Source organism: Ovis aries, chromosome 7 (assembly GCF_016772045.2).
Source record: "Ovis aries strain OAR_USU_Benz2616 breed Rambouillet chromosome 7, ARS-UI_Ramb_v3.0, whole genome shotgun sequence".
Classification (NCBI taxonomy): domain Eukaryota; kingdom Metazoa; phylum Chordata; class Mammalia; order Artiodactyla; family Bovidae; genus Ovis; species Ovis aries.
In genome coordinates, this window is record NC_056060.1 from 70,535,646 (window position 1) to 70,556,394 (window position 20,749).

The 20,749-nt window shown below is 37.7% G+C and overlaps 1 protein-coding gene across 6 annotated transcripts in view; it reads left to right on the forward strand.

The window, feature by feature from the left end:
* Positions 1-20,749, forward strand: part of PPM1A (protein phosphatase, Mg2+/Mn2+ dependent 1A) — a 52,481-nt gene that overhangs the window by 1,529 nt on the left and 30,203 nt on the right. For 2 of the 6 annotated variants that reach the window (XM_060418130.1, XM_060418129.1), the window contains exon 1: positions 1-20,749. This exon is cut by the window's right edge. The exons of 3 other annotated variants lie outside the window; for them this stretch is intronic. The gene's annotated coding sequence lies outside the window, so the exon portion shown is untranslated. One more of the 6 variants, XM_060418131.1, reaches the window with a different exon arrangement.

Consider the following 20,749-nt stretch of genomic DNA (forward strand, 5'->3'; position numbering starts at 1 on the left):
AGTAGCGGGCGACGCGGACGAGGCCCGCGGCCCGGCCTGTCCCGAGAGCAGCCGGCGGAACTTTTCCCGAGCGGGGAGGGGGCGTCCGGCGCCCCCACCCTCCTGGGCTCCAACCCTTGGAGCGAGGCCGAGAGATAGAAGCGGGGGGAGGCTTCCTTCGGACCGGACTTGGCCTCGAAACACTAAATTTGGGGGAATTTGCTTCAGGTTTTTATGGAGACCGTGCTGAGAGTGAGGTTCCTTCAGAACTCAAGTCAGTGATGCCTCCAGTTCATTCATTATTTAGGCATCGAACAAATCCATTGAAGTAAATCGAACTGATTCCTCTTTTTAACCTATAAAAGTTCCTGATGCTAGAGTTTATTGAGGTGTGGTTCTGCTTTGCTTGTACATGTTAAGTATTTTCTTGAAGGACAGCTGGCTGTGGAGAGCCTCTGCCAACCGCAGTTTTAGATATGTTTTGAAAATCTCATCACCTGAGTTCCCCGCCGCCCCCTCCCAGAGTACCAAGTACCGCGATTCTTAAAAATCCACAAAGGTCATACTTCAGCTGTGCAAGCCAAGAAGTCTATTCGCCCCCCGCCCCCAACTCCCAACTCTAAATTTTCTACTGATTGGAGTAATAAGCCGAATGCATCTTAAGAAGTGACTGGAAGGGTATGGGAGATGTAAAAACCTATGGGAGGTGGTTTTTGTTTTCCCGGAGTAGATGATTTTGACATTACTAAAGGAAATTAGAAATTTTAAAAAGTTGTTCCTAGGAAAAGGTTTAATCTTTTCAAACTTGGACGTTGGGGTTTTAAACACAACCACTTTTTAGGTGCAAAGAACTCTGAACAGAGTCAGAGATTTTTAGCAGTGCTCTTCTGAGCCTTAGCAGTTCCAGAACTCTCAGTTCAGCAGGGATTGCTCCCTACCTGCTCTTTAACAAGAACAATTTCACTTTAATGTTTTTATCTATTTACATATTGGGCCTTTTCCAAAGTCAGTGGTTCTGTAACTCTTTAGAGAGTAGGAAACTGAGTAGGGCAATCGTGACCCACCCCGCTCCCTGTTTTGTAAGTGTATTTTGTTTCTTTTGATTTTCTTGATTGATTTTGTTTCTTTTGACAATTTGAAGCACAAAGTAACATTTCTTGTTTGATGTTTAGGTCTGTTCTTATGTGTAACTCACATGTATCTGTTTAAACTTTCAATCATAAAGTGATTACTTTTAACCTGCAAGGTACAGCTATACTACATTTTGGAAACTAATGAACTGCACATAGAAGTTAAGACATTTTTGATTAGATATCACTAGATATTTTTCACATCAGTGAAGTAATTATTTTATGGAAGAGGTATATTAAGACTGGTAAACTTTGGCTAGGTACCTCAGTATATATTTGAGAAATAAGATGGTCGAATGCTTGAGTCATCAGAATTTCTTTTTATGTGATGTGTGTGTGTGTTAACATATAAAGGTGGTTTATATTTTAGTTTGAAGAACAAAATTGATGCCTATAAGTACAGTATAAACTGTTGAAAGCAACACTGCACTAGGAGTCAAGAATTGTTTGGTCGTGGTTGTGTTCCAAACATCAGCAAAGCCAAAGGGGTAGATTATCAAATGTTTCTTATTCTCAACATTGTGTGTTTAATAGGCTTTGACTCAATAGCTGTTATGTGCCAGGCACTTAGATGTTTCAGCATTCTGGCCCTGATTTTCTTTCAGGGTTGTGTCTTTCTTGAAAGAATTTTAAGTCAGTGGTTTATTTAGGAAAGATATTCCTATGGGTAGCCTTTACTGATTTTTCTGTTGGGAGTGAGAAGTCTAGAAAAGCTCTTGGGAGGAAGGCAGATGGAGATTCCGCAAGAGACAAAGGGTGATTGAGCCTACAGGTTTGAACAAGCACAGGACCCTTGGTAATTTGATGTGAAGGGCATTTTAAGAACACATTGTGCAGGTTTTCCTGTCAGTTCAAGCTGGGTCTTGCTTATCTTGACTCGTTAATAAACCTTCATTTGAAAATTTGTTCTCTAATATGCAGTTTTTTCAAAGAAATTTATAGTACACTGTATTGTCACATGGTAAATATTGCTAAGCAGTTAGTAAAAAAAACCTACAGTCTTTGAATTTCTTCACATAACACTTAGACTTTATTAGAATGGCTGATAGCATGTGTAGCTGATTCTGGTTTAACTGCAAATGCTTATTTGTTTGAAAATTTAAAACTAAAGACTGACATATGTCCATAGGGAGCTTGTTATCCCTGAAATGCTCATGCCTGAGTGCTAGATTAATCTCTTAAGATGTGAGTTGATGATCATGTAGTTACAATTAAATAACTAATTGTAAGGTGATATTTTGATGATCCCCTGAATGACACTTGGGCACCTGACTCTGAGTGGTACTCTTGATTACTTTCCATCCTTACCCACGCAGAGGAAGGAGGCATCCCTTTAAGAAAATCTGTGCAAGTGAAGTCCTGTAAGAGTCAAATAGAAGATAAAACAAGGTGTGGCCCTGTGAAATAAATGGACCTTAGGGTAAGGAAAAGGTATTGTGAAGCAACTAGGTAAAAGTTTGTGCCTTCCTGTACCTTGGTTAGTAACTTTATTCCAGAATATGTTCTGTCTTCCATCTCATATGTTGGTGACAAACTTTTAAAGATTGAGTTGCTTCATTTTCTATTTCATTGTTAGCGAGGAAATTTTCTGACTTGGGATTATTAACTAGTGTTATATGAAAGTAATTTGGGTTAAACTGTATCAGAAGGAGAAGGGGACGATAGAGGATGAGATGGTTGGATGGCATCAGTGACTCAATGGACATGAGTTTGAGCAAGCTCCAGGAGTTGGTGACAGACAGGGTAGCCTGGTGTGCTGCAGTCCATGGGGTTGCAAACAGTTGGACATGACTTAGCAGCTGAACTGAACTGAATATCAAAATCAAAAGTTTGATTACCTATATTCTTTCTTTTGTTCTTTCCAGTGCCTAATTTGTTCTTATGCACAATAAGAACAATAATTTTATATTTTAGTATGAATCTCTAGAATATATTTCTTGCTGATTTTGACTTTTGGATGTCCTAGCTATCTGTGTATCTTTACCTAACTTTTCTTTTGCTGAGGTAGGTAGAAGGAGCTAGAGAAAGTAATTAAGAGAGGTGAGCTTCTGTATACCTTTATCTAAAATGTGATAAGAGTTTTTAGAATTTTTGTAGAAAACTGAGGGAAAGATAATGAATGTTAATGTGTGTTCATGGATTGTTTATAATATATGTGTGTTTATAATATAAATTAAGAGATGTTTTAAACATTCGTTGAGTAAATGTGATAAGGGAGTTTCAGTTTTTATATTTCTTAATATGTTTATCTGGACTCCATTTTCTTAGTTTATGTAGTATTCATATTTAGGATATGGATTGAAAGTCACTAGACTTTTTTCATGGCTGATCTGATTTGAATTAAAATCCTATGAAACCAAACTACTTCTAGATACATAGGAAAGGAATAATAAAATCTGTAATTTATTGACCATTTATTTGTGTGAGGCTTTAATTTTCACCACAACCGTCTAAAGCATATGATGTTATCTCTGTGTTGCAGATCAGATCTGTAAATACAAAACTCCTGAGCAGGCTTTTCCCAGTTAGGTTAGCCTTGTTCTTCCTAGGAATCAAAATTTGAAAAGCTGAATGTTATGCTTCTGATACAGATTCCTAGAATTAAAAGGGACCTTACAAATTTATGTAGTATAAGTCTTCCAGTGCAAGAGTCCCTTTTAAAACATTCCATAGAAATTTAAGAAGTTAAGATCATCTTCTCAAGTTTCAAAAGTCAACAGAGATAAACAATTTTATGTGTTCAACTATCATTGTTCAGACTAAGAAATGGAATCAATATTAATTGTCAAATAGTTGATACCTGTAATGAAGGACTTGGGGAAATGTTTGAGTGTATACAGTCAGTGGACCTATATTGAAGGCTCCAGAGAACATGGTGAAACTTACTAGTGGGGTGATCTTCAGCAAGCTACTTAATTTTTCTAAGCCTCAGTTTTCTTCATCTGTCAAAGTCAAATGGAAAACCTTTCTCATTAGGCAATCTTTGTTTCACTGCGCTGAGTCTTCATTGTTGTCCTCTGGCACTCTGTAGTTGTGGTGAGCGGGGGCTACTCTCTTTTCTGTGCTCCAGCTTCTCTTTGTGGTGGCTTCGGTGTTGCTGAGTGTGGGCTTTAGGCACATGGGCTTCAGTAATTGCAGTGCATGGCGACTCAGTAGTTGTGGCGCACGACTTAGTGGTGTGTCTGCAGCACGTGTGATCTTCCCAGACCAGGAACTGAATCCATGTCGCCTGCATTGTCAGGAAGATTCTTAACCACTGGACTACCAGGGAAGCTCTGTCATTAGGTAATCTCGAAGATTAAATGAGATGATCATGTAAAGCACATGACACGTTTTCTACTGTGAAGAAATAAATGGTAGCTGCTATTATTGAGTATATGAAATCTAGAGATTCTTAGGGGACTAGAAACAGTATGAGTGGGTGTACGTATGAGGGAGTGGGAGTATGAGAGGGTGGTCTTTGAGCATAGCTTTAGCAGTGAGCCTGGAAGACAAACTAGGAGACTGAGTGGAGGCTTTAGAAGAGATTGTAAAGGTTGTGGGCGTATAGACCTTGTATATGAGTACACTAAAAATTAAGAGGCAATAGAAAAGAAAGTTGCACATGAGTAGATTTATTTGACTATATGAAGCTGGAGATAAATTAGGTTAATGATTAGGTGGGAGTTGATGGTTAAATAGAGAATAAAGAATAAGTAATAAAGCAAAGGTGAATGTTCAGACAAGAATAATCAGTAAATGAAGGAGGACATGGGTTGGAGTTTTAAAAAGGAGACAGTTCATGATTAGAAATGGGCAAGAGGATTGTTACTACAGAAAAGATGCAAAAGAGAGTAGGAGACATGAGAGAAATTCTTCTAAGTAACTCAGTTCTTCTTATGAAACAAAAGAAATAGTCTTCATAAAAGGCACTTAGGCTTTGTATGTGGGTCCTGGGTTATATAGGATTGAAAAATTGTATTGGAACAGCTCAGGTCTTACTAATTCATACCCAAACCATGTTTAATACTCCAAAACTTGTCTTTCCTATTAGCATCTTATACTACATCTCTCTTCTCCATTCATTAAAACATCATGAAATTCTTCCTAAAATACTATTTTCATCACATTATTTCTCTGCTCAATATATTTAGTAACTTCCTTTTGCCTCTAGAATTAAGTTTAGACTTCTTGGTTTGGCTTTGACACTTCCCATAGTTGGACCTCAGGACTGATCTATTTCAACCAAACTGGTACCCTTGCCATCTCTGGACCACACCCTGTACTTTTTCCCTCTCAGTGGATCTTTGCTCATGCTAATTGATAGTTCAGAATTCTTACCCCTCCTTCACCAGCTTTTGTTTTCTTCTTTATCAAAGCTTGTTTCTAGTTTTTTCTCCCCCATAAAATGTTTCATTTCTCCTCTCTTTGTACTTCCATAGTATCATCTATTATTTGTGCAGCTTTAATCATATACTTTACTGTGAAGTATTTGTGTTTTAATTATAACTTTGTGCTCAATTTAATTATAAAATTCAGAAGGGGAAAATACAGTATCTTTACTGTATCCAAAGCCTGGCACAGGGCCTGTGGATAGTGGACATTCAAGTATTTATTATTAGGCAAAATCTACCTGGAGGTAGGTGTGATTGCTGTAGCAGAAGAAAAAGAAGTTAAAGGCTTTCTGGTGGCAGATATTTCTGACTCTCTTCTCACTCTCTTTTTAAATATTATTTTGGTTGAACTTGGTTTTTTTTTTTTTTTTTTTCCTGCCACATTACTTGGCTTTCAGGATATTAGTTCCCCAGCCAGGGATTAAACCTGGGCCCTGGCAGTGAAAAAGATGAGTTGTAACCACTGGACCACCAGGGAACGCCCCGAAACCTACATTTTTAAGTGCATGAAGATTGTGCAAATCTGAACAGTGTCAGAGTTGTTATGTTGGTGTAGAAAATTATGTTGATTCTAAATCTAAGGATTTCATCTTAACCTTCCTGTGTTTTGGCTTTGAGGTTTAAATAGGACTCAGCCATCCCATTCATCCCTTTCCAGAGTTATATTTGAAATTATTATAACCAGGCAATCTTTTAAACAGAAAGGAATTGTGGAATCACAGTAACGAGACAATGTTATCAGTTTAAAAAGGGAGATAGGAACTTCTTGGTGGTCCAGTAGTTAAGACTCCTACTACCAGTGCAGGAGACATGGGTTCAGGAAGATCCCGCATGCTGCCAGGCAACTAAGCTCATGTGCCACGGTTACTGAGCCCAAGCAGTAGAGCCCATGGGCTGCAACTACTGAGCTCACATGCTGCAGCTGCTGAGCCTGAACGCCCAGAGCTTGTGCTTCGTGACAAGCCACTGCAGTGAACGAAGCCCGCACAGTGCAGAAAGGAACTAGGAAAAGCCCGTGGGCAGCAACGAAGACCCAGTGCTGCAAAAATGCTTTTAATTAAATAAAATATTTTTAAAATAAGTAAAAAAGGAAATAACTATCAACTTTTACTTTGACTTTTAACTTTTATACAAATGACTAATATATGAATAGTCTGTGTTCATATAAATCTCTAAGCTAATCTTAAGCTTTATCAAATTGTTAACTGTTTCTAGAATTTAGAAAATAGACAGTAAACTTTTCTTTATTGAATTTTTTGAGTGGGTAATTTTATATAAGGAGTCTGTGATTGCTTAGATCCATTTATTGGAGCATGATACTAATGAGACCAGAATCACAAATTTGATTCTTTGTATGCCTCTTAACTTTTTCTGGCCTTGACATTAGCTTGTAACAATGAGAGCTAACATTACTGACCACTTATATGCCAGTTATTATCATAGACATTTTGAAGTACTAGCTCATTAAATCTTTTATAACTGTCTATATGAGATAGATAGTGTACTATTACTACTTGTATCAACAGATGAGGAAGTTAAGACAGAGGTTAATTTTCACAGCTAATAACAGAAGCCAAATACATTTCCTTGGACTTTTCAAGTAATTATGTATGTGTGTCACTGCAGTTTCATTTGGAGAAGGAAACGGCAACCTACTCCAGTATTCTGGCCTGGAGAATCCCATGGATGGAGGAGCCTGGGGGGCTACATACAGTCCATGGGGTCGCAAAGAGTCGTGCTACTGGTGAAAATAACTAGGCAATTGTGATGGGTGAGAAATCTTTGTATATGAAGGTTGTGACTACAGTTCCTTTGTACCTAGAGAGTAAATCTTGTGATTGAGTTGCAATCTGGAGTGTAAGTATAAACTAGAGTTGAAAACTACAGTATCACATGTCATGTCAGCTCCCTTTAGAACTTTTCATCAAAAACAACCATTAAATTTTTTATATAAAAAGCACTTATAAGTTAAAGCTATAATACAACTAGTACTACAGGTCATACATAATTTTGTCTTATGGCTTATTTAATTCATGTTCACTTCTGTGACACCCACTGACATAAATGATTTCATCAGCCATTTCAAATTAAATTCTTAGTTTAAGAAGATAGTCTTAAACACAAGGTCTCATAGTAGAGATTATACTATAAATAGAACATTTCATAAGAAGGTTTATTAAAGGTAAATTCCTTGAAAACAGGGATCAGGTTTCATTTGTTCTAAATATGTGCTCAATATATGATTATTTATTCTTTGTAGTCTCCCTGCTCATTTTCTGATGAACATGTGTGTGCGTGCTAAGTCGCTGCAGTCGTGTCTTTGCGACCCTGTGAACTGTAGCCTGCCAGGCTGCTCTGTCCATGGGATTCTCCAGGCAAGAATACTGGAGTGAGTTGCCATGCCTACCCACAGGACAAAGAAAATTGAATATGAGCCAGAAATATAGCAGACTATGAGACAGTATAGGTCACAGATAATCCAGTTTAAATTTAGGCTGGTGCTTTGTGTTCATCTGTGATAATACTCTTGTCAGGCAGGGATATAGATAAATAGGTTTTTTGTTTGTTTTGCTTTGAGTCATGCTGTATGTGGCTTAATTATTTTATTTTAAAATATGCTATTTAGGAACTGTTGTACTGCCTCTGAGAATAAGACCATAGTTCATTACCAACTTTGAATGTCTTGGCTTCTTAGCATTGCTCCTTGTCTTTAATTATGAGTGGTAGAAAATTGTGTCATATTTGGCATGTCTATTTGAGATGCAGGTTTCCCAGGTAGCTCAGTAGTGAAGAATCCACCTGCCAAGCAGGAAATGTGGGTTCAGTCCCTGGGTCAGGAAGATCCCCTAGAGAAGGAAATGGCAACCCACTCTGGTATTCTTGCCAGGGAAGTTGCATGGACAGAGGAGCCTGGCAGGCTACAGTCCATGGGGTCACAAAAGAGTCAGACATGACTTAGTGACTCAACGACAACAGCTATTTGAGATGCAGCTTGCTTATTTTGTTAACAAAATTTAGTAATGAAAATACTAACAATGAGACTAAGTATGGAGTGGCTATGTATATATGTTTTTGTGTGTTTTGTTTTACGAACAGAATTGCAAAACTTAATCAGACTGTTGGAAAATGTTTTTGCAGTATTCTGTCGTGCTTCAGAATATAAATAGATAGTAAACAGAATTTTCACTTTTCATAAAGCAGTATTGTTATCTTTGCCAAGAGTCTTTAAGGCTGTTTTGGACATCAAGGGGCAGATCTTAGAAGTGGCAGCTTTTGTTTTGTGGTCAACCCATAATTTAATTCTGTTACTCCATATCTGTCATCTTCACTTTCTCTGTCTGTATAAATACTTCCTGATACTGTTAGCAAGTACTTTAACAGCCAGTCAGCCATCTAGAGTGATCTTGTACTGGTGTACTACAGTCAGTAGAATAAGGATCTCTTTAAATGCAAATGGGATTGTTCATTTTATACTGTAAAACTCCCAGACTAAATTCAAGATATTTTTGTCTGAAATCACACTTGGCTCCCAGAAATTAATCCTTTGAGTTTAAATTTCCTTATACTTTGCTTCTCACATAGAAAAGTCTTTTTTAAAAATGTACCCATTCATGAATGTTGAATGAGCAAATGAATAATAACCCAGGGAAAGAAAATGTATAGGCTGTAGCTTCTAGTCAAAACTACATCTTTTCACTTATCTCCTTCAGCATATCTCATGTGGCATTTTTAGTAATGAATGTGTATCTAATGATGTTGAGAAACTTTTAAAAGTCATTAGTGAAGTGAAGTCGCTCAGTTGTGTCCGACTCTTTGCGACCCCATGGACTGTAGCCTACCAAGCTCCTCTGTCCATGGGATTTTCCAGGCAATAGTACTGGAGTGGATTGCCATTTCCTTCTCTAGGGGATCTTCCCGACCCAGGGATCGAACCCGGGTCTCTTGCATTATAGAGAGACGCTTTACCGTCTGAGCCACCAGGGAAGTCAGTGAACAGTAACCTGAAATCAAGTTTCTGGCTGGTAAATTAGAACTATGTATTCTGTAGAATAACAGTGGAAATGGTAGGATACAATTTGTTTGTTGGTCTCCTTCTATGAGAACACCTTTTCCTTGGTAGGAAGCAGTTCCTAGTGCTGTTGACAAGGGAGAAGTCATGATGATGATGTCATATATTAATCAGATGTCACTATGTAATGCTAAATATTGATACCTATGAACAAAAGAGACATGTTTCCTTTGAAAAAGTAATGAACTGGTTGAGGAAGTCAGCTATTGAGTTTTCTGGGCCAGTGTGTGAATCTTCAAATATGCAAGGATTAAAAAACAGCAAACTGGAAATTGAATCCACTTCTGAATATATAGACAAGTTATCCAGAACTGAGAAATTTGAAATGGTTAACAGATGAGGCAAATTGAGATTGTGAATACCAGAACAGTCTTAGGAAACTTTAAAAACTAAATAGCTCTATGCCATCTAAATCATTTAATATTTTGCCTATACTATAATGTTTAGTAGAAATAGCTCAGTATCTAATTTTATAGTCACTAAATCCTCTAAGTCACGAAGATTAAATTAAGCTTAGGTATTCTTCAGGCAGTTGTGTACTTCTAAAGTTTACTTTAAAAAATTGTGTGGTAATTTCTACATAGCTTTGTAGAAGTTTAAGAAGAGTACCTTATAGAGAGTGTGATTCACATCATAGCATGTCTAGAAGATGGTGATACATTAAAAAATCACAAAACATGAAGGAAGCATCAAAAGTGGCAAGCTCTGTCTCACACTTTGTGAAATTGAAACTGCTGCTAATATCTGTGTAAACTAACTGTAGTTTGGGTGCTAAATGACTTGTGTCATGAGTTTTATGGAAATACTATTTAGCATAAGAGCTTTATCTGACTTATTTTCATTGGTTTGATTAGTCAACTTTGATTTGCTTTTTGAAATTTAATTTTTAAGATTTTAATTTGGACTTTTAAATTAGGGTATATTTCACTCAACAATATTTTGCATTAGAATTCATTTGGGTGAAATTTAGTTTGTTGACAGAGGTTAAGTCATTATTTAGTTGAAAGAGTGAAGTAAATATTGAAGCTGTAAGATGAAGAGATACTGAACAGCTGAGAAACTTTCAGATAACTTTTTTAATCTGAAAAAAAATTTAATATAGTCTTTTTCATGTTGCTACAAATAATGTCATCGTTTAAAACCTTTTTATACAAAATAAAATATACAGAAAGTCATATAAAATCATAGTAATTCTTTTTATTTTTTTATAATTATATTTTTCTCTTTAATTTTTAAAATTTATTTATTTTAATTGGAGGCTAATTACTTTACAATAGTGTAGTTGCTTTACAATGCTATGTTTCTGCTGTACAGCAAAGTGAATCAGCTATATGTATGCATATCTCCCCTCTTTTTTGGATTTCCTTTCCACTTATCACCACAGAGCACCGTGCTATACAGTAGGCTCTCATTAGTTACCTGTCTTATACACAGTAGTGTATGTATGTCAGGCCCAATCTCCCACCCTGCTATGTCTTTATCCATTCCTCTGTTGAGAGAGTTTTAGGTTGCTTCTATGTCTTGGCTATTGTAAATAGTGCTGCAGTGAACACTGGTGTGCACGTAACTTTCTGAATTACGGTTTTCTTTCTGTATATGCCCAGGAGTGGGATTGCGAGGTCATATGGTGGTTCTAGTTTTAGTTTTAGAGAAACCTCCATTCTGTTCTCCATAGCGGTTGTACCAATTTACATTCCTACCAGCTGTGTAGGAGTTTCCTTTCTCTCCACACCCTCTCCAGTGTTTATTGTTTGTGGACTTTTTCATGATGACCGTTCTGACCGGTGTGAAGTGATACCTCATTTGTTGTTTTGATTTGTTTTGCTCTGATATTTAGTGAAGAGGAGAAGGAGAAGTGGGGATCAGAGGATGAGATGACTGGATGGCATCACTGATGAAAATGGACATGAACTTGGGCAAACTTCAGGAGACGGTGAGGGACAGGGAGGCCTGATGCGCTGCAGTCCTTGGGGTCACAAAGCATTGGACATGACTGGGCAACTAAACAACGATCGTTAGTGATGTTGAGCATCTTTTCATGTGTTTGTGGGCCATCTGTGTGTCATCTGTGGAGAAATGTCTATACAGATCTTCCACCCAGTTTTTTGGACTGTTTGCTTTTTTGGTATTGAGCTACATGAGCTGTTTGTATATTCTGGAGATTAATCTTTTGTCAGTTGCTTCATTTGCAAATATTTTATCCCATTCTGAGGGTTGTCTTTTCATCTTGTTTATGATCCTTTTTGCTGTCCAAAAGCATTTGTTTAATTAGGTCCCATTTGTTTATTTTTGTATTTTCATTACTCTAGGAGGTGAGTCAAAAAAGATCTGGCTGTGATTATGTCAAAGTGTTCTATGTTTTCCTCTAAGAGTTTTATAGTTTATAGCCTTACATTTGGTCTTTCATTTGTTTTGAATTTATTTTTGTATATGGTGATAAGGAATGTTCTAATTTCATTCTTTTATATGTATCTGTCCAGTTTTCCTGGGTGACTGAACAACAACAGTGCTTAGTGATGTTGGCCATCTATATGTCTTCTTTGGACAAATACCTATTTAGGTTTTCCACCTATTTTTTTAATTCAGTTTTTTCTTTTTAATTGAGCTGCATGAGCTGTTTATATGTTTTGGGGATTAATCTTTTGTCAGTTGCTTCATTTATTGAAGAGACTGTCTTTTCTTCAATGTATATTCTTGCCTCCTTTGCATAGATTGGGTGACCATATGCATGTGGGTTTATCTCTGGGCTTTCTACCCTGTTCGATTGAGCTATATTTCTGTTTTTCTGCCAATACCATACTGTCTTGATTACTGTAGCTTTGTAGTATAGTCTGAAATCAGGGAACCTGATTCCTCCAGCTCTGTTTTTCTTTCTCAAGATTACTTTGGCTATTCAGGGCTTTTGTGTTTCCATATAAACTGTAAAATTTTTTGTTCTAATTCTGTGAAAAACGCCGTCAATGATTTGATAGAGGTTGCACTGAATCTGTAGTTTGCTTTGGGTAGTATAGTCAGTTTCACAGTATTGAGTCTTTTAGTCCAAGAACATGATATATTTCTTCATCTGTTTGTGTTTTTTATTTCATTCATCAGTATCTTATAGTTTTCTAGGACTTTTGCCTTCTTATGTAGGTTTATTCCTTGGTATTTTATTCTTTTTGTTATAGTGATAAATGGATTGTTTCCTTAATTTTTCTTTTTTAAAATCTTTTTTTTTTTTAATGTATTTATTTGGTTTTTGGTTGAGCTGGGTCTTTGTTGCAGCTCACAGGCTTTCTCTAGTTGCAGTGTGTGAGTTTCTCGTTGTGAAAGCTTCTTTAGTTGTGGGAGATGGGCTCTAGGCACGTGGCCTTCAGTAGTTGCGGCACACAGGCTCAGTAGCTATGGTTCGCGGTTCAGTAGTTACGACTTACGGGTTCTAGAGTGCAAGCTCAGTACTTGGGGCACACAGGCTTAGTTGATCTACGTCATGTGGAATCTTCCTGGATGAGGGTCGAACCCATGTCCTCTGCTTTGGCAGGCAGATTCTTATCCGGTATACCACCAGGGAAGTCACGAGATTTGTCTTCCTAATCTTCATTGTTAGTATATATAGGAATGCAAAAGATTTCTGTGGGTTAACTTTGTGTGCTGCAACTTTACCAGATTCACTAATGAGCTCTAGTGGTTTCCTGGTGGCATCTTTAGGATTTTCTATGTATAGTATCATATCATGTGCAAACAGTGACAGTTTTACTACTACTTTTGCGATTTGAATTCCTTTCATTTCTTCCCTCTGATTGCCACGGCTAGGACTTCCAAAACCATGTTGAATAATAATGGTGAGAGTGGATGTCCTTGTGTTGTTCCTGATCTTAGAGGAATGCTTTCAGTTTTTCACAGTTTAGAATGGCGTTTATTGTGGGCTTGTCATATATGGCCTTTATTCTGTTGAGGTATGTCCCCTCTATGCCTACTTTCTGAAGAGTTTTTATCATAAATGGGTGTTGAGTTTTGTCAAAAGTTTTTTCTGCATCCCTTGATCGTATGGTAAAAAATCATAGTAATCTTTTTTAATGGCTTTATTAAGATGTAACTAAAATAACATAAAACTCACCCATATGAAGTTTATCACTCTGTAGTTTTCAGTGTATTGGCAGAATTGTGCAACCATTACCACAGTTTAATTTTAGAGCATTTTCATCACACCCAAAAGAAACCTTGGTTTTTGTTGAGTCACCCCCCAGCCTCTTCTCCCCCAGCCCTTATCAACCACTCATCCCACTTCTGTCCCTGTAGGTTTGGGTATTTTATATAAATGGGATCCAGATAACTTTTTGATCAGTGATTTCTAGCCTTGATAAACATCTTGTATATCTCATGAGCTAGCCAGGTAGAAATAATTTAACCTCCTTTTATAGCTTAAATAATGACTGTTCCCCCCTTCTATGACCAGGACAAATTATTCAGTAATTGTAAACACTATCTAAATGTAAACCAAAAATCAGGCTCTTCACTGGTAACTTCAGGGGATAAATATGTAGTCCTCACCTCCAGTAGTGCTTTTCACTGTGGGTTGCTCCGTAGCCCCTTAGCTTCCCTAATATGTTGATCTAATAGCCATTTCTCTCTTACCTCATGAACTCAGACGTGCATGAATTCATTGAAATATTTTCCTTTACAGCTGGCTTGCCTGTACCCTGCTTTCTTACTCTGTCATAAACACAAGAATGAGGAAGAATTAAAAGCAAGAAAGGGAAAACAGATAGATGCTCAGGCCTGGGAGGGACAAAGAGCAAGACTAGAAATGGTATAAAATTTTCAAGGAGATTGAATTTGTGGGCAGAAGAATAAAAAAATTGGAGGTTGCTTAGAAGAGAGTAAGACCTAGAGGGAAGAAACAGAAGGCAAAAATGTTATATTAAAAGATAAGAAAAGTGAAAAGTATAGGAAATTTTCAGTTCTAAGTTTTGAATTTTAGTCCTATGTCTGTGAAGCACAAATGATGAATCCATTTTTTGATGAAGTATAATGCCCTTACTTTCTTTCCACAACTTTGTAGAAATGTTGAACTTGAACCATAGTCATAGGTTTCTTTTGGGTTGTTCGAAGATCCTCGAGTTTGAACCTGTGCAGACTGGGAAATTCCTGTCACCTTGGAATTATTCTTTAGAGAAGTCCCACAGAGAATAAAAATCTCACTGTGCCCCTTGGCTCTCTGGATTGAAGGAGCAGAATTCTGTTGTGAGTGCTCCCCTATAGGGCTGCTACAGAGGTTTAGAATTAGCCAGAAAATGGTACTAATTTGAGCAATTGCTGCTGCCAAAGAAAATCTTACTTGATAGAGCAGACCTTCTGGTTGAATTAGAATTGTTAATAAGATTTTAGGGGTACTCAGTCCCCCCAAAGATCTGGACTCCCACATATAGCTTTAAAGTCAGTAAAATCCTGTAATGAAGCAGGAGATTTTGGGGGGAAGGGAGCACTAATAGGAACTGTTAGTACCTGTATTTGACCACTTGGCTGATATATTTAAAATCCTATATCAGAAACATGCTTACAGTAAAGCATATAAATCCTTATCAGAAATATGCTTATATTGTTTTATATATACTTTTTTTAAGAAACAGCTGATGAAGATAGGTTCAGTCAGTTCAGTTCAGTTGCTCAGTTGTGTCCGACTCTTTGTGACCCCATGAAATGCAGCACACCAGGCCTCCCTGTCCATCACCAACTCCTGGAGTTCACTCAGACTCATGTCCATCAAGTCGGTGCTGCCATCCAGCCATCTCATCCTCTGTCGTCCCCTTCTCCTCCTGCCCTCAATCCCTCCCAGCATCAGGGTCTTTTCCAGTGAGTCAGCTCTTCACATCAGGTGGCCAAAGTATTGGAGTTTCAGCCTCAGCATCAGTCCTTCCAAAGAACACCCAGGACTGATCTCCTTTAGGATGGACTGGTTGGATCTCCTTGCAGTCCAAGGGACTCTCAAGAGTCTTCTCCAACACCACAGTTCAAAAGCATCATCTTTGGCACTCAGCTTTCTTCACAGTCCAGCTCTCACATCCATACATGACCACTGGAAAAGCCATAGCCTTGACTAGATGGACTTTTGTTGGCAAAGTAATGTCTCTGCTTTTGAATATGCTGTCTAGGTTGGTCATAACTTTCCTTCCAAGGAGTAAGTGTCTTTTAATTTCATGGCTGCAGTCACCATCTGCAGTGATTTTGGAGCCCCCCAAAATAAAATGTGACACTGTTTCCACTGTTTCCCCATCTATTTCCCATGAAGTGATGAGACCAGATGCCATGATCTTCGTTTTCTGAATGTTGAGCTCTAAGCCAACTTTTTCACGCTCCTCTTTCACTTTCATCAAGAGGCTTTTTAGTTTGTCTTCACTTTCTGCCATAAGGGTGGTGTCATCTGCATATCTGAAGTTATTGATATTTCTCCCAGCAATCTTGATTCCAGCTTGTGCTTCTTCCAGCCCAGCATTTCTCATGATGTACTCTGCATATAAGTTAAATACGTTTTCTTTAAAACAGTTGAGATTTTTTATTTAACAGATAAAATGTGTTATCTGATTTATGTGAATAATTTTAATATTTGAAACCAAGTTTACAAAATGACTATGTGTATAATTTGCTTTAATAGCAAGTACTCTTTTATTTACAAATAATTACTGTATATAGAATATATGACTGTTCTATAGATTATACTGTAGAAGGAGAAACTTAAGAGTACTTGTTGATTTAACTACTAGTCTATAAATTGAGCTTCATTACAAGAATATTTAACCAGAGAAACCTGTGAAAATACTTCTAGTCTTGAGCAAGATTGGAGTAATATTCTGAAGACCTTGACCTGGGAGCTGCAAACTGATGTACCATGTACGAAACTTCAATCTTTAAAGAAAGATGTGAAAATTTAGATTGCTATGACTTAAGTATATTTAGAAAATATGGGATACCAGAAGAGCATTTGTTGAATGAGCCTTACTCATTAAGCCTTACTGTGCAGTGTGTGTGTGTTAGTCGCTCAGTTGTGCCCGACTCTTTGCGACTCCATGGACAGCAGCCCACCAGGCTCCTCTGTCCATGAGATTTTCCAGGCAAGGATACTGGAGTGGGTTGCCATTTCCTTCTCCAGGGGATCTTTGCAACCCAGGGATCCACCCGGGTCTCCTGCACTGCAAGCAGATTCTTTACCGACTTAGCTGCAAGGGAAGCCCACTGTATAGTATAAGGTACCATTATTTTGCTGATGTCTTCTGATGCTCTCAGTGAAATAAATGTTGATAGTAGGGTCTAGGGAACTCTACAACTCCTATGTTACAGGCAGTTGATATGAACAGAGAGATTAGTTAATAGTTCCTGAGTTTCCAGGAGCACTGCAATATCCAGTGCTCCAATTCTTAAAGGACTATTTATATTTATACTACTTATTATTGTTGGAGAATTTGGTTTTCTTTTTCACCTTCTTCTTTTCTCTCATCCATTGGTTGTAGGTTTCTTGAAGTGAATGTAATTTTTCACATTTCCTCAACTCAATGAGCTAATTTACTGCATTTCTTTATAATCTGTTTTTTAAATCATCCTTTGAGTTTTTAATATCAACAATTTTTTTAACTTTCGTTTTTGAAATTTTTAAATTTTATTTCTTTTTAAAATTTTATTGAAGTTGATTTATAACCTCCCAGTCCTTCCCTCCCCTACTCCATCTCCCCCTTGGCAACCACAAATCTGTCCTCTGTGTCTGTGAGTCAGTTTCTGTTTTGTAGATAGATTTGTGTCGTATTTTAGATTCCATGTGTAAGTGATATCATATGGTGTTTGTCTTTCTGAGTTATTTCACTTAGTGTGATAATCTCTGGGTCAATCCACGTTGCTGCAAAAGGCATTATTTCATTCTTTTTAATGGCTGAGTAATATACCATTTCACATAGTCATATATGTATATTCCACATCTTCTTTATCCATTCATCTGTTGATGGACTCTTAGGTTGTTTCCCTGACTTTGCTGTTGTAAATAGTGCTCCCTGGTGGCTCAGATGGTAAAGAGTCTGCCTGCAATGCAGGAGACCCAGGTTTGTTGTCTGGATCTGGAAGACCCCCCTGGAGAAGGAAATGGCAACCCACTCCAATATTCTTGCCTGGAGAGTTCCATGGACAGAGAAGCCTGGCAGGCTATAGTCCATGGGGTTGCAAAGAGTTGGACACGACTGAGTGACTAACACTTTTACTTTCGTGAACATAGGGGTGCATGTATCTTTTCAGATTATAGTTTTGTCTGAGCATATGCCTAAGACTGATACTGCTAGATCATATGGCAGCTCTTATTTTGAGTTTTTTGAGGAACCTTCATACTGTTTTCCATAATGGCTGCACCAAATTTACATACCCAACAGATTAAAAAACAATCTTCATAACTTCTAACAGTGGCATTTAATTCTTTACCAATTTGTTTGGTAATTTTTAAATTTCTTATTTTTCACTTTCTGTTTTTTAAAAATCTTATTAAACATTTCATATATAGTTATTTTGTATCTTAAATTCACTAATTCTATTATTAATATGTGAAGTCCTTACGAGACAGGAAGGAAGTGGGTGGGGCACAACCATTAAAAGAATGACGGAACCCTGAAGAACCGGACACCACAAACATTGGTTGGAACCTGGTAGGCCCAAGAGGGTAGGTAGAAGGTTCAACTTCGAGAGACCTCGAGCCTCATTATACACTCGTTGTAATACATTAGCATGTGCTAAATGACACACCCCAGGCACAGTGGTAGTTCTGAGGGTGACCTTAAAAGCCAAACGGTGGATAGTACCCCAGTTCCTAGAAATATCTGCCTCTTCTCAAAGATAGTTAGAATATTCCTTCCACTTCTTAGCCGATGAAATTACCCAGCCGGTAAAAAGTGGCCATCCCCACACCTCGAGGCAGGCAGTTCTCACCTTTTCAGACTGACCACATTCTGTCTGTGGAATGTGTATCTCCCAGAGCAACTCTCACTTTCTTAGAGGACCCCATGCCTTGGGGCTGCCTCTCTCACCCTCAGGGACAGCCCGTACTCTGTGTGTGGAGTGTATATCTTTCTAAATAAACCTAACTTCAGGCTCATTCTTGAATTCTTTACAGTGAGAAGGCAAGGACCCTTCGCTTGGCGGCCTGTCCCGTGGACTCACTCGAGACCTAGAATATGACTATCCTCTCACACCCCATTTTCCTACAACACTAAGGGAGTTATATATGTTATGTTAATTCCTATTCATGACAATTTGTTTCCTTGTATGTTTGACTTTTTTATGAGCTTATATTTGATAAAACACCAAACATTCACTCCATCATGTATATAATTGACTACAGTTTTATTTCCCCTTTTGTAGCATAAATTTCATTTCCTTATTTATAGGGCTTCCTTGGTGGCTCGGACTGTAAAGAATTCACCTGCAATGCGGGAGACCTGGGTTTGATCCCTGAGTTGGGACAATCCCCTGGAGAAGGGAACGGCTACCCACTCCAGAATTCTGGCCTGGAGAATTCCAGGGGCAGAGAAGCCTGGCAAGCTACAATCTATGGGGTGTATTTTACCAGATTTTGTACTTACTGTTCCTTGTATTTAAAGGATTTGCCTTTCTTCTTGCTGAAGTGTATCCTTTAGTAATTTTTTTAGCAACGGAGTATGGCTTGTAAATGTCCTTAGTTTTTGTATGAAAGTATATTTTACACGGTTTTTTTTTTTTTTTTCAAATAAAAATTCTTGATTAATAGTTTTTCCCCCCTTCCTATCAGCACCCTCAAGATATTATTTCATTGTATTATGAAACTTGGCAGACTTGGAACTGTGAAAGTCTGGTCTCTACCTAATTGTTATGCCTTTGTATGAAACGTTTTCCTCTGGTAATTTTAAAAAATATTCCTTTTCCATATCCTGTCACCACTGTTTACTCGGTGACCTTGGGCAAGTTCTCAACAGAGGTAATGAAGTAGTATCTATCATAGAGACTCATGATTACGTTAATAGAAAGCATTTAGAGCCCTGCATATTTCAAGTATGGTGTAGATGTTAGTATTTGCTGTTTTACCATACTTGATATTCTGAACACATTCCCATGATATGCCTAGGTGTGTGTATGTTGTGTTATCTGTAGCATTCTTTTAAATAAATTATTGATCTGATGACTCATCTTTCTTCAGTTCTAGAAAATTTATTAGCCTTTATATCTTCACATACTGCTTTTTCCTAATTCTTCTTAATTTCTGTGTTATTTTCTAGGCAATTCCTAGGTACATTTTCCAATTTACTAATTACGCGTTGACTTTGCTCAGCCAATTTATGTGACCTTGGTTGTTTTTATTTCTCAGTGAATACTTTATCATGTTCAGGTTCTTGCTTGCTCGCACTCAACTGCCGCCTATTCTGGTTTGGTTTCTGGCTGTTTTTTTACCTTTTTTCCCTCTTCATGTCTATTGTTTTTGTTTGTATTTTAGCTTTGGAAGGATACTAAACATGCACATTTTAAGTTATTTTCTGATTGCTACTTTTTCTTCTAGGTTGAATTCCTACAATTGTTGGTGTTTGTTGGCTGTCCATCTTAGTTTAGTTGTCCTGGTGTGTTTTGGTTTCATATTAAGTGGGATTTGTTTGTTTGTTTTCTTTCTTTTCATCCTTATCTAGTGTGTTTTGCATGTTCCAGCCTGAAACCCTGTCTTACATTAGAGGGTTGGGTCCCCTGATTCTTGATAACATCACGATCAGGCTTATCTCTCCAAGAAATACAAACCAAAAGAAGGTCTATTCTTCTGTTGAAGGAGCATGTAACTACATTTAAACTAAATTTCCATGCAATGGTTACTAAGTAGCTTTCCCCTGCTCCTTTTATAGGCAAGGAGCCCCTCCACTGCAGGCATTTGTTTCAGTGAGCCTGGTTTCTGCCCCAGCCTTGCACGGGGGCATTTGTAGTTTCTGTTACTGTCCTTATGGGATGTAGCCTTCTGTGCATCTCTGTTACTTGAGCCTGGGAGACTCTCAGTTTCAGCTTCCTCAGGTGTTTTGTATTGTAAGAATTTGCCTTTAGCAGGTGGCTTGGTCTTCTTAATTTTCTGTTTTATAGTAATGTATTTAAAAACACAACTGGAACACAGGAGCACTTCAAAGGATGAATATACAAAATGATTTTAATGGAAGTCATCATGTAAAATTAATGTGTATGGTGCA